General features: G+C 47.2%; 1 protein-coding gene and 1 pseudogene across 5 annotated transcripts in view; one reads left to right on the top strand and one right to left on the bottom strand.

Annotated features, from left to right (window-relative positions):
* LOC149326706 (ryanodine receptor-like) overlaps positions 1-25,427 on the bottom strand; it is a 542,398-nt gene that overhangs the window by 492,253 nt on the left and 24,718 nt on the right. The gene's annotated exons all lie outside the window — the stretch shown is intronic.
* Positions 14,862-17,824, top strand: LOC149326707 (uncharacterized; annotated as a pseudogene).

The raw sequence follows: 25,427 nt of genomic DNA, 5'->3' as shown, positions 1-25,427 counted from the left end.
TATTCTAAAACTAAACGAGGTCGCATGTGGCGTCAGCGTGCGTGCGCTCGAGGAAATTCCAAGAAACGAATTTTCGACAATTTGACGAGCTTCCTGGGCAAACGAGTGCAGCTGGAATTTTCGCAGAGAAAATCAGGTCCAATACATTCATAAATTATTGCGGCTCGCGAGTCACAACTCTTCAAAGATGCTCCAAAAATGTAACGTCCTTAATAGATCAAAGTTCGCGAAAGTAAAAAAAAACACAACAACAATGAAGAAATACATTCGTATTAGACTGGTTAGTGCAAGTTTCGGCGAGCCCCGCCGCGGTGGCTCAGTGGTTACGGCGCTCGGCTCGAACGCGGGTCGGGATCGAACGCGGGTTCGATCCCGACCGCGGCGGCCGAATTTCGATGGAGACGAAATTCTAGAGGCCCGTGTACTGTGCGATGTCAGTGCGCGTTAAAGAACCCCAGGTGGTCGAAATTTCCGGAGCCCTTCACCACGGCGTCTCTCATAGCCTTAGTCGCTTTGGGACGTTAAACCTCAATAAAGAAACAAACAACAAGTTTCGGCGATTGCTGGAGTTTAAGGATTATGTTAAAAACTTCAACATGCGAAAGAAGAAGTTGGTTGGTTTATGGGGTTTAACGTCCCAAAAGCTATAAGGGACGCCGTTGTGAAGGGCTCCGTTTACTTTCGACCACCGGGGGTTCTTTTACGTGCACTGACATCGTACAGTACGCGGGCCTCTAGAATTTCTCCTCCAAAGAAATCCAACCTCCGCGGCCGGGATCGAACCGAAAGAAGTAGCTTATCTGCACCATACGAAAAACAAACACACCTGCATTTCCGACATTCAAGAGTCAAGCACAATGTCTGGATTCTTCAAGCCGCAAAAACGCACATTTCTCGCGCTGAAGTTGATTATCTTGTCTGGAAAAATCCGTTGCGACTAATAGTGTGAGGTCCAGATAATGTACTATCAGCAAGAAATGAAACGCGAACAAGACAATTGAACCACGCTCTGGAAAATGCGCAGCTCTTAGCCAGGGGAAGCTGTATACTAGCTCCTGCTATTTCAATTTCGAAGGCATGAAGACTCTTCTTTAGAAGTGTCATTCAACCGTGCTTGTATTTCCAATACAGGAGCTAATACGTTGGTGTTTTTGTGTTGCCACCTCAGTTTTCTTGTTTCATTCGTTGCTGATAGTACTTCTTCACCACGCACTATTAGGCGCATCGGATTTGTCCAGCCCAGATAATCAACTTCAGCGGGAGAAATGTTCATTTTTACGGCTATGATGAATCCAGATATTGTGCTTAACTCTTGAATGTCGGAAATGCAGGTCGCATGCTTCCCCTTATTACATCCGTAAACTTGAGGTATGTTTTTTTTTCTTTCATTGGCGAAAGCGACGACAACTCAGGCAATTGTGTGTCTTGGCTGGCGCTATGCTGTGTGTGTCCCTCTTTTTTCCCCAATGGATCCGTAAATGCACAGGAAACTTTTTCTGGGATGACGAGCCTTACCGTCGAGAACGGGCGCTGTGCACCGTGTAGCTTGTGTCCCATGCTACAATCAAGTCCCAAACGAACCTTATACCAGGCATTCTCATAGAGTGGAGGAGGTTTACGAAGAAGTCATTCTTGCTCGCCCGGACAAAAGGTTACAGGTCATAACTGTTTCTACCTTATTTTCCCGCTTGGCCACTTCGTTTTATTTATGTCGATAGAGATCTCTTTTTTTCCGTTCACACCTGAACGTCCGCTTTACTCTCTGTTAATATAATTTCGCGTTTACCAAAACCATTGTTTTGGAAGCCAGTGGTCGCATAGCTTGGTGCTTTGTTTCCGCGTGTTTTGTGTGGCTTAACCCCGAACCTGGTGAAGCTTTCCTATCACATTAGTTTACTGCTCGCCAAAATGAGCGAAGCTGTGTTTATCGCTTAGGGTTGGCGGGAAAACCAATGTCGACTGATCAACTGCGCAATGCACTTGCTACAGCATCAATCCGTTTTGTGAAGAGATACGCTACACAGGGAGAGTGCCGAATCAATCCCGACTCATTTTATGCGAAGCATAAGACCCTCTCCAGACATCAGCAACCGGAAGCACAAAACCTGTTCGCCATCACGACACTGCAGAGTTAGACTAATTATGAGAGATTGAATGCCCAATGGCGTAAAATAATTAGTATTGAAGTAACGGAATGTAAAATTGTTTCACATCAGTGCATATAGAGCCAAAGGCAGCTACCGTTAAAAAAAAAAAGCGAAATATCAAATTGCAGACAGTGTGACGTCATCACTGAGAGCCACTCAGAGGCACTGGCGACCAAAGCGTGCTCAGAGCGCACGTTCTGGCCAGTCTTCCTCTGTGCGTCTGGACGTGTCAAGTAAAACTCTAGTTTGGGCGAGTTGGTTCATGTTGAAAGAAAAAAAACTGGTAATGGCGCAGGAAACGAGGACACGAAAGGCACACAAAAGACAGGACTGACGTCGTCGCAAGGAGCCGTCGCACCCTGCTAGCTATCCTCTTTAGGTTACGCGACACGCAGTGAACGTAGGGCACCGCCACATATTTCTTTTTCTGCCTGGGTTCCATGGCAGTGCTAGAAACAGGTCCTCTGTTTTCTTGCTTACGTAGCTGCTTAGACAGGCCTTCCGCTACAGTCGTCAGCAACGAAAAAGGATAGCCAGCATTCTTGAGGCGTTCGACCTGATGTCCGAAACCCGATTCCACTTGGTGATCACACGACTTGGACAGCGCGGATCTAAATGTCAGGGAGGCGATTCCACGCTTCACAAGTTTTGAATGTGAGGAATGGTAAGGTAAAGGGGTTTTCATTGTATGTGGCCTATAGGCCCAACATATGTGGCTTCTCGTGTTAAACAAAACTCTTAGATAAAAAAAACTGGAGCGAGTCATTTTGCGAAAGGAACCTATGTTTCTAAATGCTGCGTAATTTCTTGGGTTTTGCTGCTTGAAGTTGGAAGAGGTGCTTCCTCTTACTTTCCGTGCAATTTTATCTCGTCGTTTAGGCCCACATTATCTTGGTTGAGATTGTCCTTTTCCTGACCCCTCGTCTTAACCAGTGGTTAGCTGGGGATGCGCATTCAGTTCCTCGGGTTCGTAATTCTGCTTCCGTTTCAGTTTCCAGTCCGCGCTCGTCCTGTGTCCCTCTCCTGTTCTTGTTTGTCTTCCGCGAAGCCAACCTGCACATCACAGGGGCATTAACAACTTCGATCCGTGAATAATGGATTCGAACACCGGAACTGAAATGAAAACCGAAGCGCTAGCGCACCCAATTCACATTTAGCTCAACTACGCAAATATAACCACAATTTGTTACTGAGCCGGAGTACCAGGGTTTGAACTCGGCCGCCGCAGCCAGGTCATGGGGGGCGGCGAAACGCGAAAGGCGCCCGTATGCTGGTCGATGTCGTTGCACGTTAAAGACACCAAAATGGCTCCAATTATTCCGGAACTACGGCACAACTTTTTCTTTCACTCCCACCTTCTTCCCTTCCTCTCAGAGCGAGAAGTAAGGCAGTTACTGCGCCATTTCTTTTCCTCAATAACCACTAAACTTGCCGCGCAATGCAGTCCCAGGCAAACGCTTTTTTCGGCTCCTTAGAGGCCTGCGGATCTGCAATTCAAAGCGGCAGTGTCTTCCCTCAGAGTTTATTTCCTCCCGCTACCTCTCCAGCTGCGGACAGTCGGCGGGATCCAAGCAACGGCATCATGGCACGGTGGCTCCACGCTTTCGTTCAAGATGCGCACTCCGTGGATGGTGTAAAAAAATGACGCCCTCTGTGCGTAACGCCGGTCGTTTGAAGCGGGGAAACAGCCCGTCACTGGGACTGACATTTTTGGGATCGGAAGGAGAAAAAAGGCGTCCATCGTCGTTTCTGGACTGATCGCATGGACCGCTGCGAAGTCGACACTTTCGATTTCTTGGTCTTCACGCGACACATGGTGGACGCAGAACTGTGCCCCGAATGGTGATCTTTTTAGCTTTTTTTTTTATGGGCAGCAGTAATTGCCGGCAGTAACTGCAGGTCTGGTGCCGCCTGCTGCCTGCAACTCTCTCATCAGCCTCGACACCGAAACTTTGCGGACAATCTCATTCGCGAATGAACTGTTTCATAAGGTGCAGGATAACAGTGCACACTCGCATCCATTGTGCCACGACGAACGCATGCGTATCGTTCACACATGGCAGTTGCGCGAAACACACACAAGACAGTGGTACGGGACGAGCGCAAACTTACAACTGATTTTGATTCAAAGGACACAGCACATATTTGAAGGAAAAAAGAATGCACTTCGAGCATGCGCAGTGAGAGGATACATCATGTGGCAATCAGTAGCACACCAAGGCCTGAACTTACATCATCTTTTAGAGAAAGGCTACCTCACTATTGAATACAATATTTAATATTGAAGTACAACCGAAGAATCACTGATACATGCATCTCCTCTTTTCTTTATGAAATAGGCTTCCATAACTGCACGTGCGATTCACGTGAAGCTCGTTTCTCAAATTTATGTGCGCAGACCTTTGCGATGCCCTGCAATTGCATGTGCACTGCATGGTCATTAGTCGGTCCTCATGTGTGTCTTGTGAGGTATGTAGGTTCCTTTTTTTAATTTTTTTTCTTATTCGCATGCCCTATCCACCTCTAGTCTTGCGCGGATAAATCTCTCTCTCTCTCTCTTGTAGGCCGCCTAAGTGGATTATTCTCAAGAAGAACTCTAATTTGGGCTAGTTGGTTCATGACTCAGGAGGAAAACGGCGCAAAAAAAAACGTGGACAAAAGAGACAAACACGACAGGTCCAGCGCCTGGTCCTGTCGTGTTTGTCTCTTTTGTCCACGTTTTTTTTGCGCCATTTTCCTCCCGGATTATTCGCTGCAGCGTACAACGATGCCACGTAGTTGTGAAAGTCTGACAAAGGTCCGAATACTTGGTTCCCTAAATGTGTCGCTGAGCTGAGAGAAATGAAGCGGCCGTTGATCGTCTATACTGTGCTTAGTTGTGCGCAGCTAACCCGTGGCACGTCTTCATGTACAGCCAGTGTCTGCGGGTATGTGCCCTCGTCGCAGGAGCGCTTGCATGGTATCCCCAAATGCTGCAGAGGAGCCTGCATACAACCCTGCGTGTCGATGCGAAAGTGAAAGAAAGGGAAAATAAAAATAAATTAACAATGGGGGAAGTAAAGGTTAGGTAGCGAAAGCTACCGCCCGATACAAAGGGTAAAGAAAGCCATTATCATCCATCCATCCATCCATCCAAAAGAGAGGAAAGAAGAAACACGCCGTTCACGCGCGGCCAAGGAAGCCGTTGCGGGGGCACTGTTGTCGCCAACAGATGGTGGCAAAATTAGAATTTCCAGAAGTGGAAGAAAAACAAAACATATAAATAGACGCGCAGAAAATGACGTATAAATCATTAGGCGTGGCTGAAAGCAGCTAAGGCACTTTTTTCAGGTCGTTTGCACCCGTATGTTTGTAAATGATATTCCAGGGCCAACAACGAAAGAGCCACAGTGTTTTACGAATTGGAAAAACAGCGCAATCAAAGACGAGACACAAGAGAACGACAAAACACCAGCGCTGCTGTTTTGTCGTTCTCTTGTGTCTCGTCTTTGATTGCGCTGTTTTCCAATTCGTAAAACACGTACCAACCAGCCCGAATTTGCCCTCTTCTGGAGCCACAGTGCATCGGTGCTTGAAAAGAGCACTGGATATTTTGTGTGACATTTCGCGTCAACTGGAGCTGTTCTTTTCCGCTGTTTATTTATGTATGTTTTTGAACACATAGTTAACACTTTGTGTTGCTAGGTGTGGGAGAGGGCTTTTTGCTTTAAATTGCGCCCATTCCATTCCTATTCATTCAGCAAATATTCTTCGAACGCTCATGGGGAGGTGGCATGCGTGAACCTCCTATCCTCCTAAATAGAACCCGAGCAACTTAACCAAACATCTGAGCGAAAACTCATGTCTCAATCAAGTAAAATTTTTAAGTGAAATAGATGATGACTCACATATTTCCGAGAGCACGCATTTCGTTCTTGGCGCCATCGCTTTAAAGCGACATAGTTAAAGACACTTCGTTTCAATAGCAGCGCCTTTCTACAGAAAGAAAGCTTCGACAATTACAGAGAGCAAACTCTGCTCCGTAGCCCCTGAGAACTTCTTCGCAGCTCACGTGCTGGTAATCCTGTGCTCACGCAATGCAGTCCACAGCGCTGGAAGGCAACGAGAGTGCTTCGACTGAGACACCCGAGTACAGCGCCTGCCAGGAATTTGGTGGTTGGGGAAAAACAAGGCGTGCCCAAGAACGCCGCCATGCACAAATGGTCACTGAATGCGGAGCGGCTTCGTCATTCTTTTCTCTCGAATTCACCGGTTTGTTCAACGCTTCTCTGCAATTCTCTTCGTACAATAGCGAAGAGAAAGTCCTGAATCTGCCACACCCATAGAGCCCTATTCCGAGAGCAGTCTTACTACCTTTATTATATGCCGTTTCTTCACCAGGAGTCAAGGACCAGTATATATGCATGAATGCCACACATATGTTCCGACAGAAAAAGATCAAGCAGGGGTGACGACCGGCGGGAAAGCTTGGAACAGAAGACCAAAGAGAATATGCAAAAAGAGCGAATGAAAGTAATTAGCAAACCGTAATGAAGGCGGATCCATTAGCGGAGAGAAACAAGAGAGGCCGTCGTTATTCATGCGGGCTTTTTTGGACGGATAGTGAAAAGGAGGCGAGTGGAACACCAAGCTGAGCATTCAGGAAATCCAAAGTAGTCAGCAGGGATGAGCGTAATGCCTCCTAGAATGAGATTACGAATATGTCCTCAAGGTTCAAAACTGAGATAGGAAGTATGACGTTTTACAGAATAGGAAGAGTTAGAGGGGACACTTCAGCTCCGCCTGAAGGGCGCAACGCGATAGCCTAATGGAATACAAGTAGAACTGGGCATTCTACACTCTAGATAGATACCTTGGAGTCCTCATACCACTCATGGCACAGTAGTGCTGCGGTAAAGTTATGCGTCACGGCCCTGCCGATGGCAGGCGCTGCCATCGGTGGCACTTGTTAGACCCTGGTTGGGCTTACCGAGCAGCCTCTAGCGACCAATCGTTCTTTTAGCTGCCCCGGTGCGCAGTTTGCTCACAATCCGATGAGCAGGCTTAGACGACGCCGCAGGCTTACGCGACCAAGGCGGCCCACCTCCCCGATAGATTTCTTCTATGGGGATTTTTCCTGACGATCGACGACGCCGCATTTTCTCTGACACGAGCTGCTTAACGCGGTCGTGTGGCTCGACATTGTTCGACTGTGTGCTGTAGAACATGAGCTCCCGAAGAAAGGTCGCGTTGCTTTTACTGGGAGAGTTTTTCATTTTATTTCTCATTGCTCTTGTTTTGTTGTGGCCTTCAAATGAAGTCGGGCACCAGGTTCGAAGAGACACCTACTGAGCATATGGAAGGCTAAATTTCAATTTCAATTCCCATAATCGGCCTTTAGAGCCAAAGCTTCACTGTCATGACAATTTAACTGCTTGAACCTTATAATGAAAAAAAAGGAAAGTGAACGGCAACAGATGTTGCACACATGGCTGTCGTAAACTGACCGCCTTAAATACAACAAAACCGCTTACATTATATCTGACCAACAGAGTAAGAAAGTAGAAACAAAGACTGCAGTTAGATCGTTATCAGCCTGACTACGCTCAGTGTAGGACAAAGACCTCTCCCATATCTCTACAATTAATCCTTTGGATTAAATGGAAAGATTATGTAATGGATCAGTAGCGACTTGCCCAAATTTCTACCCTGGTAATCCTTTGGTTCTGCGCCAGCTGGGGCCATCTTATCCCCGCAAGCTTATCAATCTTATCCGCCAACTTAAATAAAAGGGGGCGGGTGGGGGGGTGAGGGGGGTTATCTGCAATCCAGCCCGACCTCTGCCACGGTAACGGGTTGGCTGCTGAGAGGATTATTGTGCATTGAAATGGTTGCGTATTCGTACATAGTTTAATTTTAAAATAGATGTTAGTCAGGTTAGGATTATGCTGGTGGAGCTAGAGGCAAGGTTCCAGAGAAAAAGCTGAGTGTCTAAAACAGATTTTTTTTTTGTTTCCTTCAACATCACTGGTGAGCTCTCTTGATGGCAAGGGCATGCGCGTGAATTCCTGCAAACACAAAGCGGCTACAGTAATCTGCTTGCTATCTTGCGGGCTTCCGCAATGCTTTGCTTAGCACCCTGTACGTTTAAAGCAGATGCAACTAACGCGACAGTTTGGGATATTGATTTGTCATGACGGAAAGGGAAGCCACACGTGTCGCGCTTGTCTCCGGCCGTGCCTTGGTGCGCTGTGCGGCTCCGCCAGTTGTGACCTCACGACAATAAGGGGCGTTTTATAGCTAATACGCGGGAAGGCTGAAAGGAGGTACTAGGAGTGAACTAATGAAATGAAAGAAAATACTCAACCGCATGCAGTTGAGTCAGCATCACCTCTCAGCTTGCTACTTCTCTAAAAGCATATTTTCGTAGAGGCATAGACGCCACTGTAAAGCAGCGACGTACAAGCACTTCCGGGTCGCGTTGATGGCAGGCTGTTTACGTGCCTTCTTTTTCAGCGTCTCAAACGCAAATATCAGCAGTTTATGGCGCACCTTTTGTTGGAGGTAAAAAGTTAGCCTGGAGCCTGTATGCACGCCGTGTTAAGGTAACGACAAGGAAACAATATGTACGGTAAGCTGCGTACATATGTGTATATGTATGCTATAAAATATCTGCACGAAGCATCAATAAGTACGCTGCGGTATCTGTTTTGCAGCGGTGTATAACAGGAAGTACGTTAAATAAAATCATTCAGAGACGTAACTAATCTCAAGGAGCAAAATATCTTAATCTTTGTAACACTCTCGGGAATGTATTGCGTGCGCATGCGCTTGAAACTATCTGCGCCTTGATTATAGCATTGGTGTGTTTACTTTTTATTGCAATAGCGCTAAACTATCCGTAAGTTGGTCAGGCTCTGTTTCAGCCTTTCCAAACCGTATCCTGAATCCGCCGCAGTGGTCCAGCGCCCAAACCGACCGCCAGCTCGGATCGATCCCGGCCCCAGCGGCCGCACTTCGGTGGAAGCGCAATGCGGAAGCGTCCACGTACTGAAATCTACGTGCACGGGAAGGAGCCGATTCTAGTCGAAATTCCTACGGAATAGTTCACTGCGCCACGCATAATAAATAACCGCAGTCCTTTTTCTCTTATTGTTCTCGGTGAAAATATTTGTCGGAGGGAAAACTGTATTCAAAAAACATCCCTCCACTCGATTCAATTCCGTGACGTCGTTGCTAGCAAAGACTGGCTGGCAGTGCTTCGCATTGAATGGCGGTGTAACGTAGCCTCTGAGATCAGCGCAGAAATCAGTGCCGGCTTACGCATTTTTCCTCGAGTACAAAAGTGAAAACCACCGGGAAAGACTGATAGTAGGCGAAAGTAAAGAGCTATAGAAATTCGTTGTAGGCTTCATTTGTCGAGTTTATTCTGTAAACAGGATTCCAGTTTAGCTCCATTAATTTCCCCCGAAAATTGTCTAACGTTCTTTTGTTGATGTTCTGCTTTGTAAACCGAACCTCATCTTTGGTATCAGAGTTCATTACAGGTAGCCTAGTGAACATAAAAATGGGTAGGTGATCGCTTATGGTTTCAGCGCATACGCCTTCTAAAGTCTCATGGGTTGGAAGATTTGTTATAAAGAGGTCGATCAATGTGCTCGTGCTTATTGTTATGCGGGTTGCCGTTTCCATTAAATTGTAGAACCCATTTGAAGAGAGCATAGTTTGGAAGTGACGTTGCACTGGTGATTGGCTTAACAAATCAATATTATAAACCCCTCCCAAAACCAGTGTCAGGCCATTTTCATTTGTATAACAAAGGAGCCTTTCTAAGCAAGAAAAGAAGCTATTTATATTGCCATCAGGAGGGCGGTAGATGACAGCAAAAAAGTGTTTGGAGCTAACAGCAGCCAAGCATTCAATGTGTTCATTGACAAAAGAAAACTCTTCATGCAAGTTGCAATTCAGGCTCTTCTTCACGTTTAGCAGTACGCCACCTCCTCTCTTATTGTATCTGTTTAAAAAATAGGTGCTGTAGTTTTTGTCCACCATGACATCACTGTGGCAGCAATACCAAGGTGTATTTGCTACATGGTCCCGGTGAGCGAGAATATATTTTATACGTAACGTTCCTCTTAGACACTCGGTTAATTGCCAAATAATGAGCCCAATTTGTCGTCTCAATTGCGTCGAATTGGTCGATTCAACTGCCCTCTATTATTGATTCGACCATTTGAATATCGGACAAAAAGAGAGAACTAGAACTAACATTATCATAAGATATATCAGCAGCTTAACCTACTAAATTACACTTTCGCTTCCTCTACGCCAGTGGCCCTATATTATATCGCTCCACCTCTTTGTTAAACTTTTCGGGAGCCGAGTGCAGAGTGGTTGTTAATAGACTAAAGGAAAAACAAACAAGTCGGACAAACAAGAAGAATTCCCAGTTCCTTTGTCATTGGAATTGCAGCTTATTGATAACTGCAGCGTTTGTCCGCCTTGTGAGTCATTCAAAGAGTACAATTGAAACACTGCATTACGTAAGCGATAGAAAAAAAATGAGTTAAAGGGACAGCTCACAACAGAGTCAACGCTGTCCTTGGACACTGACTTGTAACCGCCGTGATGGTTTAGTGGCGATGACGTTTAGGTCGCAGGAGCGGATACAGCCACGGCTGCTGCATTTTCATTCAGGCAAAATGCAAACACGCTCGCGTCCCTCCCAGCACAAATGCGGACGCCAGCTGTTGATCCCCCGTAACAGGCAAAACATTATCTTTGACTGGCGAACTCATAAACCGGAGTCTACCTGTGCAAAGCGCTGAAGTGCTATATATTCAGAAGTGAACAGGCTTGGGCGTGTTGGTAATAGATCGTAACTGAAGAAACACATTGCGCAGGCACAAAAACACGACGACGACGACGGAGCAGGACAAGCGCTAACTTTCAAGGCAGCGTTTATTGCGGAAAGGAGCATATACACGCTTCTATATTAGCGGGAGGGAAAGGCAGCGTTTTTTGCGGAAAGGAGCATATACACGCTTCTATATTAGCGGGAGGGAATAAACAACAGAAACAGCCAACCCACGTGCTGAGCCAAGATATCAAGCTCTTTCCTTGATAATCCAACAGACGGCCTACCGACACATGTATCAGCTTGCCCGAGCTATCTCCAAGGCAATCAAGGCGGAAAGCTGGGCTAGTTGGTTTGACATAGTTGGTTTGTTTAGCGCTCGTCCTGTCTCCTTCTCTGTCTTTGTCCTAGTTTTATGCGCTAGTCTTTTAATTAACTATCTCCAAGGCTTCCACGATTTGCCTTGTCAGGTCATTGCGGTGTCGATGCAAAGTGACCGTCGTATCGAACAAGGGATGGCAAGGTGGTTGCGCGTCGCATTTTTTTACAGTGCGCAAACAGATAGCCATACAGATGGCCAGAGGGAACAGTTACATGCAGCGCGGCACGAACGGCTCTGTGGTGAACGCAGTCGGGCGCTGCGTGTCTGCCGCATGGCAGAGGGCGAAGAGGCTGCGCCGCGGAAAGCGCCAAGAATACGGGAATAAGCAAAAGGTGCGACGTGCGTCCAACAGCACGCCGCACTGCCCTGACCCGCATTCTGGCCCCAGCGCCCGGAAGAGCCGATCGAGTGTCGCTGCGTTTGGGGACTTCTGGTGAGGGTGAGGGCTCAACGGCCTGGATAAGCGGCTTGAGGGAAAAAAGAAAAGAAAAACCCAAAACAGGACACTGCTGCACAGATGAACATAATAAAAATTACAGCAGCTTCAGCATTGAGTGTGGAGGAAGATAAAATAGCCAAATTTGGAAAAGATGCTGGGGTAGGAGCGGGGTTGCCTCTACGTTAGCCGATGAAAAAAGGTGAAAAATTTTTTAAGCGGGACAGACAGCGCGGATGAGGAGGAACGCGGGGCTGTGGGGAAAAAAACCGCGGGGATAAAACTGGCTGGGTGAGCATGTCGGCGCCTCTGCGCAGCTGATTAAAACAAAACGAAGGGAAAGGGGGCCGAACCGTTCCACCGTCGCTCGGCCTCGACAGCGGTTCCTGCCGCCCCACTCCGCCGGAGGTTTCACCCTCTCGCTGCGCCCCTGGTGGGAAATGCCATTTGTCTTACGCGTGTACCTGCAGAGTGCTCGGCGGCTATCCCTTACCGCGACCGCAGTGGGCGGGGCTCGTCAGGCCGGACTGAGGCAAGCAACAGTTGTACCCTCTGGCGGGTACTCGCTTTATCGGTATCATTGAAAGAGCGCAAGGCCCAAGGCCAAAGAAGAGAGCGGAAAAAGGGAGGAAACGGAAAACACTTCTTTCTTCCGCTCTCTTCTTCGGCCTTCGACCTTGGGCTGTTTCCATCAAACCATGCATAACCAACTTGCCCATCAGTTCGTGCTTTCGCTTTATCGGCTTGCGTAATTGATATCAGGCGGCGAAGAGCAGCAGCCGCGGAGGTTGGCCGAAAATGTGGGGCTTTAGAGGCGGGGGCGGGTGTCGTCGTGTTGCCGGCAGTCACGTATGTGATAAAATTTGCTTGTGGACAACACAATGCCTCTTTTTGCATCTTTGTATACCGTTGTCCGAGCTTGCCGCTTGTACACCACTCCATTCATTGGTTTTACAAGGATGCTGTTTAATAGCACAAAATGTTTTTACGAGCTAGTAGCGATTACGTAACGCTTTTCTACTATCGCACAAACACACCTGAGAATTCGACCACGTTTTCGCGAACATCGCAGGTCTTCCGCCCTCGTTTGAACTTCTCCAGCTGCTATCTAATGACATCATTTGCTTTGCGTATTTTTTGTGAACGTGCGTCAGGGGCAAGAACGATCGCTGAGCTTATTTGTTTCTTCATTCACGTTTTGCTGAGGCGGTTTCGCAATGAATAACTCTCTGAATTTGCACTGACCATTTAACCCCTTAAAGAAGGCAGCAAATCAGAGTCGTTGATGTGGTACGTAAGCGAATGTGGCACCACGGCAAAGGGATGAGCGATGAAATCACCTGCGGGCTACGGCCTGCCGACTCAGCGTGCAGTGAAAGGTGGCTAGCTTAAAACTGAACCTTTACCACAGTCTAAGAACAATAACTGCACAAAAGGGACGAGTCCAAAAAAGGACGGGAACAAAAGGGCGGGTCCCGTTCTTTCTTGACCAGTTATTTATTGTTCTTAGAATGTCGTACGAACCAGCCCCTCGCCGCACTTCTCTGCACCGCAGTACTGCTCTCTAAAACTGGGCTCACAGCTGACAGGACCTGCGACGTGACCGTGGGTGCCACATTCTTCCCCCGTAAGCACTTGGCTTTCTGACCTAGATGCTACACACTCATGCATGGACCGATCTCTAAAGCAGTGGCGAAAAAAGCAGGAAGCGCAAGCATACGTTATGGAAGCTTCGTTAAACGTAATCTAGGCTGACAGCGGGCGCTGCTATCCTGCCCGCGTCGCGCTGTTTCTGCAGTCAAGTGTCTACGCGGCTACTCTAGACTTGTGTCTTCACGTACTGCTTCAAAGCAGCGTGAGAATGGCAACGCGGTGAAGTCGAAACATACACCTATTTTTTTTCTGTCGCAAAGGACTCTGGCGGTGCTGAGGATAGGAGCACGTACCTTTAGGTGAATTGGGGATACTGCTTGTCGCGGATTAAATTAGACTGGGTTACAATTCGGGCCTGTATAATGGCCGCCAAAAAATGCACTCGGAGTTCAAATGCTCGGCATTCAATATTAATTTCTAACCACAAGCAGTAAATTGATCAAAAAAGGGTCTGTTGCCGAAGCCCACTGCGTGAAGGGAGTGACAAAGCAGTCTTGTACGTATGAAAAGGTTAGTTTGTTTATTTTGCAAACCGGAAATTCGCATTATAGGATGCCCCAAAATATGTTAAATCCTGCGAAGGTTGCGTTAGAAACTGGGAAAAAAAAGATTTTAAGAGTTTTTCTTTCAGTGAACGCAGAGCTTGTATTGCATCCCGGTGCTCGAAACGTCAAGAGTACACTGACTGGAATACCGAAGTGCGTCTCTCATAGCTTGAGTGGCTTTGGGACGCTAACCCCACATAAACCATAAAGCACAGAGTACAGAAGTGAGATTTCCCCCAAGCGGCTCCTATGGGAACTCTTGTCGCAGCCTCTCGATGGATCCGCGAGGTGGCGCTCACCGTCGTTTACACGTCTTTTGAAGCTAGGTCAGGGTGTCTTAGAACGCGCAGCTACAAAAAGAAATTTAACGAAGAAGATGACACATGTGCAGTGCGTGGTAGATCTGTGGAAACAAAAGAACACCTCATACTCAAATGTGATGGTATCCATCCGGATGTCGATGCAGGCACAGTCACTCTTCCTGAGGCCCTAGGGTTTAAAAATAACAATGGTCATGTAAATAAATCTGCAGTGGCAGTTAGCAAAAAGCGATTGGAGGATTGGTGGCTGAAAAGCAGAGATGTGGCATAAGGTTAGAACTGTAGGAAACCGTAGGTAAATATGATGGCGAATCTTAATGAGAATTGCCAACACAGTAAACAAAAAAAATAATAAAGAAAGAAAATCTGAGCGTGGTGGCAATTGCCACCACCCCGTTTCAAAGGAGACGCACTTATACATCCATCCATCCATCCATACGTCAAGCTGAGCGCATGGAACGCTGACATGCGCACGTTTTCAGCGCGTTTTGTCTCAGCTTAGTGGTTTCCGCTGGTTTTACGCTTTCTCTAACATGCTAAAAATGAGCAGACGTCAAAGCCGTGTTTTGTGCCCGGTTGCACTACAGGGTACAAATCGTGCAAAGAAAAGCTGTCTTTGCGCCGAAGGGCAAGGAGCTTTTTCAGAAGTGGCAGAGGATTATACCGAGAGCCTACAAGCTACTCGAACGGAGTGCTGCTGTGTGCGAGCTTCATTTTGATCCAGTGCTTGTGTTAGGCCGCCTCGAACACAAGATACAAGGCGAGACAGTGAAGCAGGCCGGTCCTTCAGCCGGATGCCATTCCCACGATCTTCCCCAACGTGCCCTCCCCAAGCCCAAGCCCAAGGAGAGGAAACCCGAAGAACAAGTGGACCCTCAAATAGCACCTGCTCTGAAGAGGTGGCGATTAGTTGAGACACCGAACGACATGTCAGCAGAATTATCCGCTTCTGCCGACTCGAAACTCCCAAGTATTTTGGATGCCAGAAACGTCCCCGTCCCTTCGGATAAATGGGGAAAGCATGTTTTTTTTTTGTTTTGCAAAAAGCCGCTACTGGTGTCGTACAGCTGTGCTTGCCAGGGCCGAAGATAGGTATCCTCCATGCTGAAAAGCTTGTTTATTTTCCTGACGAGAACGACGCTGTCAAGCATCGGGTGTTCGTCCGAGGCGTGTAACTCGCAGCGATAGGCGACAAATGTGACCCAGCGTCTCTGCTGCAGGCGGTTGACAGCATGCTTGTTTGCTCAGGAGCGGGGCAACTGACGGAGTTCTCGCATGTCAGCTGTTCCAACATGACCAAAAGGAACGCAGGTCTGTGCCATACAGGTGCTTTGCACGACATTGAGATGCGATGCGTCGCCAGCAAGTATTTGCGAAGTTTTTTTTTTTTTTGCGTTGTATCCGCGTTCAGCATCGACATAGAAGATCTTTATTACTCGCTGCCACATCCGACTCTCATGAAACATGTCAAGGAATGTGTCACAGAAGACAACGACGAGAGTCGTTTTGTGATGGAATGCGGAATATCAGTTGATTCTTTTATGGAGCTATTGAGCGTGTATCTGCAGAGTACATTGGTGTCGTGGGGAGGAGACACATACGTCCAGCGGTCCGGCATATGCATCGGCTCAAGCGTAGCACCTGTTTTGAGCAGTATATATTTAAGCGCAGTGGACAGGGCACTGGAGAAAGAACTCAAGGATTGCACCTCTAGCATCCTTAGATACGTGGATGACTATCTTGTGGCACTACCAACGGAAGCAAGCCCTGAAGTGGTCAATAACATCATGAAGGTATTTTCAAGCACGGCGCCTGAACTAAGGTTTACCTATGAAATGCCTTCTGAAGAACGCCTGCAGTTTTTGGATGTCAACTTCAAGTTTCAAAGGAACCATGTATGTTGGCGTTACGCACCAAGAACGCAAAAGCCACTTCTTGATTTTGATTCAAATCATTCCAAGCTGGTCAAGAACGGGATCGCCTTGGCGTGCTTTGGAGCGGCAATTAAGAAGTCATGCTTGCATGAAGTTGGTTCAAGCTTTGACACACAATGGTCTCGTTGCAGAGCAGCAGGTTTTCCGGAAGAGGTGTTGGTGTCAACGTGCAACAGGCTACTCTTGAAAATGAAAACAAAGAAAGAAAAAGTAGCTGAAAATGACATGAAGTAAGAACAAAGGGGTGGTAGTCCCATATGTGCATCGGCTGTCTCACAGATGGAAGAAGATAGCGGCGAAGTTTGGGGGCAAGGTCCTGTTTTCAGCGCCTAATAAGCTGAGCAAGGTTCCGGCGTCAGTGAAACGCAAGAAAGAAAACGGCAACGCCACAGAAGGGTGCGGAGTCCGTCATGCCACTCAGTTTGTGCAGTGCAGAGTTGGAGTCGTTTACAGGATTCCGTTCTCGTGCGGCCATTTCTACGTGGGTCAAACAGGCAGGTGCCTCAACGAACGCCTTTTGGAACACGCGAATTCTCTGCGTGGCTCCGGTTCGTCAAAACTGGCTGCACATTGCAAATCCTGCCTATGCACTCCGTACTTTGACAACACTGTTGTGCTGTATCGCCATAAAGAACAACTGGTACGGGAAGTAGTAGAGGCGTATCATATCTGCACAGAAGGTGACTCATGTGTGAGCAGCACTTCGATAGCCTTGTCTAAGCGCGAGATATATCTGTTGGAAAAGCGTGGGAGCCTGTAGGTGCTTACCTTTCGCCAATGGTTTTTCCTTTCTTTTTATGTTAGTGGTTTGCGATGACGACGTGAGCCTGTGACGCAGCGATTAGAGATATGTGGTTTATATTTATATGTGGTTTTCCGATTAAAACAGTCAGTTGTAAGTCAGCGCGTGTTTGTGTCTCTCTTTTTCTTGGTCCTTCGTTTTAGTTGCGCTGTTTCGTTCCTTAAAGATGCAATACCAACTCGCCCACTATGCTATGTTGCTACAAGTTATTTGCGAAGGCTTCTCATTAACAAAGATGTCGGGAAAAGAAGCGAAAAGTCAGTTATGATCATGTAAAGAAACTAAGGGCAAGATCCGAAGCAGTGCGCCGTCTCAAAGCAGAGGTAAAAAGCTTGGATCAAACCATTGCACAAATGAATCAAGACAAGGAAGAAATAGAAGAAAGTTCTCTGGGGAAGAAGATCGAAGAGCTTGCACAGAAACAGAGTGGCAACAATGCAATGCTTTGCGGCCGGAAGCCGCAAATCTGTTAAAGGTATGCGCTACAACTCAGAGTGGGTGTTAGAATGTATTAGCATGCGCGTAAAGAAAGATACTTGTGCTACCTGGCCGCACCTGCCTCAAGAAGTGCACGAAGAAATATGAGAGCATGTTTGGGTTTAATGCCACAGTGCTGTCTGGCATAAAGAGGAAAACTCAGAAAATTCCTGAATTTGAGTGCCATGGTGGCCTAATTACCGATGAAATGAAGCTTGCGGAAAAATTCTGTGTTTCAAGGGGCTCCGGCAAAGTGGACGGCTTCGTTGATCTTGGCTCCTTCACACCCTAGGCTCAAAAGACAGTTACATGTGACCATGGTCTGGTTATAACGTTCCAGCTACTTTCAGGGTCATGCAACCAGCTTCTTAGAGTATTTGCTTCCAGAGGCAATGTTAGTGTACCCTTGCTTTCAAAGATTTTTTTGGAGGCCAAGCTGCTTGCTGAAAAATCCGAAGTTGACTACGTCGCATGTGATGGCGAGTCATGGAATCGCGTGATATGGCGCAAATTTGGCATCTGAGCAACTTCGAAAGCTATCAAACCATGAGAAGCTCATCTTTGCGGAGATGATAAGCTTCTTTTTTTCTCCGCAGATTTCCCACACTTGGTGAAATACACCCACAACGGTTTCATCAAGGCAGGTTAAAAAACATCTGAAGGGCATGTGGACATATGGCCCGTCAACATAGCCCACAATCAAGACAAGTGTCAAGTCACACTCAAAGCAATGCCGAAGATAACTCGTGTGCACGTGAACCGAGAAAACACTGAAAAAATGAAGATCAATTTGGCTTTCCACTTTTTTAGCCCACAAGTTTTGCATGGCCTGTTTTTGTACAGGAATAAAATTGCAGACTGCTGTGAATAGGCAGATGCTATGGCAAAGTTTTTCACCTTCATGCAAAAGCTGATCGATATTATGACATCAATGTTGCCACCAGGTTCACTCAGGCCAAACTTAAAAAAAGATCCGTTGAAAGAAGCCCTTGCATATATCGATGAGTGGGAAGCTATCACACGACCATAAAAGGCTGATTTCCTGTAACCTGTCACGGCGGAGGGTCCTGGAGTAAGTTTAAAAGTCACGTTGGAGCTGCTGGCTTACCTCAACCAAAAAATTGGCTACGAAAAGCTTTTTGGCATATTATGCCAATTTTCTGGCTGAAACGATCAACCGACATCGACTAATTTGGTAAAAGCTCCAAGTAGTGGAAATTGTGCAGGCGGAACACTCGAGGCGCTAGTTGGGACAGCTGAGCTAGCAAGCCACGTCGGCACCCTGCTAGACTCTGTCAAACCGGATGAAGCATCGACCATCCTCCAGGACTCTTCCTCCGCATTGGCACCCACAGCAAACAAGCTACGCCAGGCTGGTTTATCACCTAGCAGGGTACGTTGCAGGTAAAAAAAAAATCCTCACAACGAAATATCGAGATTGTTTCGATGCTCTCCTCACATCATCAGAGAACGCCGACAAGGATCTTTCATCATATACAACATTCTGTGATCAAGGCGGGCCGTTATATTGTACACGCGAACTTTTTGCTTTCGTTGAAGCGCTGGAGGATTATTTTACCATTTGGTTTAACCGGAACAAGCCGCATAAAGACAGCATCACAGAGATTATGCAGCACATGCCGCAAATGCCACATATGGGCTGCATCGCCCATAAGGAAACGCGTACAGGCCGCATTGTAAAGTTTTTGTAATGACACGGCTTCACTTTTCCACAAAGTCTCTCAACAAAGACCACACGTCCACAAGGGAGAAAAAAAAGCACCTAAAACTTAGCAGGACACCTTAGGGACCATGTGCTTTCCACTGTGCCTAGTTTACGTTTGTAGAGAGTACATTTTATATGTTTTGATCTGTGTGGGTAAAAGAATGTGAAAGTGCTAAGAATTCTGCTGTGACAGTGAATTCTTATTCCCCGTGTAAAAGTGATATATCAGGACTTGACCAGGACACTAAAGTGGAGAGCTTTTGTTTTCCACTGTTATCTGCATGAAGCCAAAGAAAAAAATTAAGGTGAGTCAAACGCTGGAACACTAAAGTGAGGGACTCATATTTTCCACTGTGATCAGCAAAAAGTCAACCAAAACAATTTCGATGCCAGGCGCATTGCTTATTCTACAATGAAATATAATGACCAGCACTCACTGAACTTGAAGCAATAATATAATTCCATGCACATTGTACACCTACTTGAGTTCAAGCCAGTTCTTGAATAACATTAAGTAATCGAGAATGTAACTGCTACAATCACGCTCTGCCAAATTTCTTGCACAGAGGGTGTCGCTCCATGGCAAAAGTGCGAGAAAGCGCGCATTCACACCCGTAGCTCGGGACAGTTGGACTTAATGTTTCGTGCGAATTCGCGTTTGCAGCGCGGAACGCGTCAGCGCCTTTGCGAGCGACGTATGGATGGATGGATGGATAGGAGCGCCCCCTTTGAAACGGGGTGGTGGCAATTGCCACCATGCTCAGCTTTTCTTTCTTTACTATTTTTTTGTTTACTGTGTTGGCAATTCTCATTAAGATTCGCCATCATCTTTACCTACGGTTTCCTACAATTCTAACCTTATGCCACATCTCTGCTTTTCAGCCACCAATCCTCCAATCGCTTTTTGCTGACTTTCACTGCAGATCTATTTACATGACCATTGTTATCTCTAAACCCTAGGGCCTCAGGAAGACTGACTGCGCCTGCATCGACATCCGGATGGATACCCTCACATTTGATGCGTCACGCGTCACCGCCACCTTGCGGTTGCATCGCAAACGCTCACGCGAGCGGCTCCGCCTTCTACTTGATTGAAAAGGCTCTGTTGCCGAAGCCTAGTGCGGTGAGGTTTTTAGCGCATGAAAAGGTTTATTTTACAAAACAGAAATTCGCCTTACAGGGTGTCCCACAATCCTGTGAAGGTTGCGTCAGGAACGGTAAAGAATAAAAGATTATAAGAGTTTTTCGGCCACTGGACTCACAGAGTGGAACAGCGACCGCAGAAGGCGAAATAAATTGGCATGGGAGAAAACAACGGCAGAACAACGCGATTTTCTTCACATAGGCCTGAAACGCTTTTCGCCGCAGCCTTCAAGATCTTTTCATTGAAAAATCAAGGCCTCTGGCGGTGACCCTGGATGCCTAAACTCGAAAGGAACTCGGAGCGCCATAGAAATGACGCTGTTATTGTTCCCTTGGCCGTGGACAAAACGTGGTACCACCCTCATTAAATTCCACTCTTAATGAGAAAAAGAAAACTTCTCAAGTGTTCACAGTGTAGCTATTACAGGCGTCTGCCAAGCGCTTGCTACGCCGCGGTGTGTGCATTTCGACGTGCCAAGTTCTGCACGCTGAAATTGGAGGCGTAATTAGAGAGCCCGCACCGAATCTTCGCTTTTAATTTGCGAGCACGAATGCGATTTCTTCCAGCGGCGGGAATCCTCGCCACCATGTTTCGCTGCATGGCTCAAAGATTCCGCGCCGTCTACGCCCTCCGAGGAATTCGCACGCTGCCTGACCAATTATTGCCGGATCAGCTGAAGCGAGCAGCGAAAGTTTTCACGCGCTTAGTAAATTCTCTCTAGCAGGTAACGCAGCTTACGTTACTGCGTCTTAAAATATGCGGCACAGCAGGTGATAAGAAAAAAGCGAATATAAGTACGATGTCAGTGTATGCATCGGCAACCACTCACGCGTCACACCTCTTGACCGCAGCAAATAATTGCGTGAAATCAACAATTCCAGACAAAAGCGCTTTGTAACGGGAAGGAGTTTATGAACGCGCTTTTTTCATATTTCATAAGATTTCACTGCAAGAATCAAAAACTCCGCAGATCTCCCGTCGGCAGGCTTGCATTTTTTTCTGCAATTAACGTTACTGCTGTCGCCAGACACGTTCCCCAATTCTTTTCTGCAGCAATCTCGACTGCTCGATGCGAGCGATGGAAGAAGTTTAAACGAAAAATTTTGGTACTACTCTGCCTTAAAATATTCCAATATTCAAAGTTTTTGTCCAAGAATGCTGGACATGGAGGAGTGCAGTGCACTCTAGTCGCGCAATAAACGGAATATTGGGACTGAAAAATAACTTCTATTCGCTTCCAATTGGGGCTTGAATTTCCAGCATTGCTCAAGGGCAGCATTACTCAGTGCAAAGCAGAAAAGTTCCAGCCAAGCCCGTCGATTACAAGGAATAAATCATCGTCTTCTTACCTGCTAATATTGCTTATATGTATGTTTTGTATCCGTGCGCTGCTAACATTGAATAATTTTATTATTTTGGTTATGTAACAATGTAAGTTCACTCCTGCTTGGGCCAAGCAGTGGCCTGCAGTATTATGAAATAAATAAATAAATAAATAAATAAATGCGCCCTCTCATCTCTTCCGAAAAAACATGTAAAGAGCGTATTCGGACCCCCTGGAGCGGAAAGCCGGAGAAAGGAAAAAAAAAGGAGAAAACGCTTCCCGGGACTCCCTCGCCGCATCTTTGCCGCAGAATCACGGCGACGGCACAACAACGCCGCTTCCGTGTTCTGAACGGGCCGAAGGGGCATCGTCGCCGCAATTTCTCGATCCTCCTGTTTACACGTACGCCCTCATTGCGAGCTGAAATACGCACCAACCCGTACGACAGCCTCGCTGGGCTTTCGTGCACTGCAGCCGTCGTCTGGGGAGCCCTGCATCACGCAAAGTATGCGGCGGCGAAAGCCCTACAGGGGGTGTATTGTGTTAGCCAGTCTATTTCGCCTCTCTCGGATAAGCGCCTCGGCGGAGCCCTTCGCCGCTGCATTATTGACCCGAGCTTCTTCCTCGGCTGCTTCCCTTCGCCGTGTGTCTTTGAGAGAGCCGTGCTTGGGGCAGCTGACCCCAAAGAGCTCGGTGAGCTGCTTCGGGTGAAGACTGTAACTTCCTGCGACGCAGGCGTGAGAAAGCTCTCGCGCCAGTGAAGACGAAAGATAAACCGAGGTCAAACTTTGAGAAGGAAAGGAGGCCGGCGCATTCTTGTGTCTTTGTTCGCTTGTGTCGTTGAACTCAGCTAATTATTGATAATAGGTGATGCGTCTACAGGGAGAATGATTCTCATTTGCCTGTACTAACGTTAGTACGATATTGCGCCATAAAAGGAGTTGCAGTGCTTTCATGTCAAAATACAAAAGGCCGAGCAGTGCACCTATTTAAAAACAATGAAAAAAATATGTGTTCGTACAACGCATTGTTTTAACCTTGAAATAGTCAGGTTCTATCGAAAAATGATCAAGACGAAAAAACTAGTTGTCCTGAAGCGCAGAAACGCTCTCATGTGATGTCGCATACAACAGTGTACATGTGTCGTAAATGGTCGATTCATTTACACAGCTATGAATGCATTCTCAAGATTAAGGCAGGAATTGATTTTACACAACTATTAATTTACAGTGCGAATACTGATAAATGTGCCTGATTTACGCCGCTTGAGATGAATTCTCTCGAATTGTTCAGATGCAAAAAAACAAGTTAGGAACACCGGGAAATACCCTATGAATGAGGTCGTTTAATTGTGGAATAAAGCTGAAGCGTTCACCTGCCTTTTTCTTTTCAAAGCCGGCCGGCGGTGCGCCCCTCCAGGTGAGAATCACCAGCTTCTTGATTTGTGTTTTTGTTTGCTTCTGCGCACAGGCGAATTTATTTCTCAGAGAAACGATGCACCCTGAGAGTGAATCGCCTGAGAGTATAGACTTTTCTGGATATAAAATTAGACCCACAGAAGATCGTGGCGGGTTCGAAACCACGCAGCTCAACTGTTAGGGAAGTGCCCTAACGAGAATCATGCACTCGAAAAAAAGTTGTCGCTCTGCAAGGTCACAATGCTTTGAGCAGATCCCATTTCACTTTTAACCTGATTTCATTAATTGCTGTATTTGAAATATTTCCATAGTACGTTAATGCCTCTTCTTTGGGTATCGACGAATGTAAAGTAGCAAGCATAAGGACTAGCACGAGTGAGCGATCACTAGAGCGGTGGAATGGACGCGAACAGCGCTGTGGTTAACCAACTCGCTGATAACGAAAACGCCAGGGCGTTCCGACTCTTCAGCCTGAGGGGTGATTCAGTAGACAGTCATCATCTGGAAGCAGTTATTTTTTTCTCTTTTTCCGCCATTCCAGGCGTCGGTCAGTGGCACTGATGTGCTTTCACTCGCCACTGCACCTGTGCATTCCATAGCAATGCACTGCGTAAACCTGCGACAGGCACAGGCGACGTCGATTCCGGTTCCATTCCAACCGGACACACTGAGCTGTCCAAGCGCCTCTACCAGCTCGGCCATGACTCGTAATCAACTCATCAGTGAACTTCCCCCTGCGAGCACACGTGCCAGATTGGCCCTGTCACGTGGCCTCATGACATCACGCACCCTTCTACCAATCAGCGAATTTTATGACAGACACGCCGGACGCCGCAAAAGGCCGCACTCCCCGGGTTTCAGCGGTGCGTGTCTGTGTAAAGGCTATGAGCAGCAAGTGTAACACCTCCCTGGGTCAGTGGACACGTCAATAGCGCTGTGTGTAGGAGGTGGCGTCTGCCAACAAACTGAGGGTGTTATGCGGCGCGCCTTTTCTCAAAACCCGCGGAACGTTTATACTCCGTTGATTTTGAGGAAAGGAAAGACGTATAACTGGTTCCACAGGTCAATGGACACTTTAATCGCGTTTTGTGGCTCGTGGCGGTGGGTTCTACCTGCAAAACACTGCGCTCTCACACAATATTTCGTGCTTAGTGATGCTGGACCGACAGCCATTTTTTTCTGCGATGATGATTTTAACGCTGTTGCAGTAATAAATAACCATTGCTTTGACGCCAAATATGTCTTTCCAATAAGGGCTGCCGGGGCATCGCCTAATTGCTCGTTGGGTGGTTGTGCGCACCTGACGTAAGCAGAGTGGAAGCGGCAGCGAAACGGATTCGCAATGGCCCAGAGAAGAGCTGCTTCGGCATTCTCCTCGGCCGACAGGGGACGCTAACTCCGGGGTAAGCTAACTCCTGCAACGCACGACGAGAGCAGGTGACCTGAGGAGTAAATTCAAAGAAATCTTCGTTCTTTCAGCCGCACAGTGCTTTCGTCTTTTCGCCCACGTTCCTGACATTATGCACTGTCTAATGAACATGTCTGTCAGTCGCTTGCGCACCTATGCGGCGGCGCTGTATTGCGCGCGAAAATTTCCTCTCCTTTCGCACTTCTAAAGCAACGCCTGAGGGCTGTGGACGAACCAGTTAATCCCGGCATACTGCCGCGTTTTGAAACAAAATACGGTTTCGCGAGAAAACCAAACTAGATAAGAGCTAAAGGTAGCTGAGGCTGATGAGGTTCTTCTCCGAGCTAATTATGCTGATCATATTACGTACCACAGGACTCCGGCTACCCGTAAACGAGCCTAATAAGTGCCGCTAACGGAGACAGCGTGCTTTCTTCTTGAACTGAAAATATGGAGAAGGACGTTTTTCCCTGTAAGCCCTATGCTTTATCCTCTTGCTCCTTTCTTAATGTCTAACAGATGGGCTTCGTGCACGCCCGGTTTCCTGTTCAGTAATGTTATATCTCTAGCTGAAGACCCTTTTTCAAGCTGGGCATTGCCATTAGGTTTCGCATTTCAAGGCTCATGTCGCAAGGCACGTGCCTCGGTGCGGCAAGCATACAGTGAAGCGCAGTGTTCAAAAAGACAGCTCATGGAGAATGATACTGCTGGCTGTCAACCGCATTGTTTCAGCGATTAAATTTCCCGGCAGGAGCGTGCTATCGAATGGCAAAATAAGTAACCACTAACCTGCTTACCGCTATCGAAAGGACGACATCGGTCTTTACGCCCGCTTTAGTGTTAGTTGATGCGCAGTCTTTCTGTGATTTCCTCGG

Source organism: Amblyomma mixtum, chromosome 10, assembly GCF_055824585.1.
Source record: "Amblyomma mixtum isolate Tamu chromosome 10, ASM5582458v1, whole genome shotgun sequence".
NCBI classification, from domain to species: Eukaryota; Metazoa; Arthropoda; class Arachnida; order Ixodida; family Ixodidae; genus Amblyomma; species Amblyomma mixtum.
The sequence above is the reverse complement of the archived record's forward strand: the minus strand, read 5'-3'. Positions and strand labels throughout refer to the sequence as shown.